A 265-nucleotide genomic window follows, 5' to 3' on the forward strand; every position below is an offset into this window, starting at 1 on the left:
TTCTGACTCACATGTTTATTTCTGCCTCTCACCAGCCTATTTCTTCACTGTCACCACAAGTATCCCACTGCAGAGATCTTGTGGACATAGTCCCTCTCTTCAGATTTCACCTGACCAGGAGCACAGAAACTAGAAAAAAAAAGACAGATAAATATCTTTAAACTCAGGCACCTCTTCTAAAAAGAACGCCAGAGTGTATTGGGCAAACTTACAGTAAAATGCGTGCAAACAACTAAACGGGTGCTTTTTCTGTAACAGAGTACCT

This window comes from Taeniopygia guttata, chromosome 4 (assembly GCF_048771995.1).
Source record: "Taeniopygia guttata chromosome 4, bTaeGut7.mat, whole genome shotgun sequence".
NCBI classification, from domain to species: domain Eukaryota; kingdom Metazoa; phylum Chordata; class Aves; order Passeriformes; family Estrildidae; genus Taeniopygia; species Taeniopygia guttata.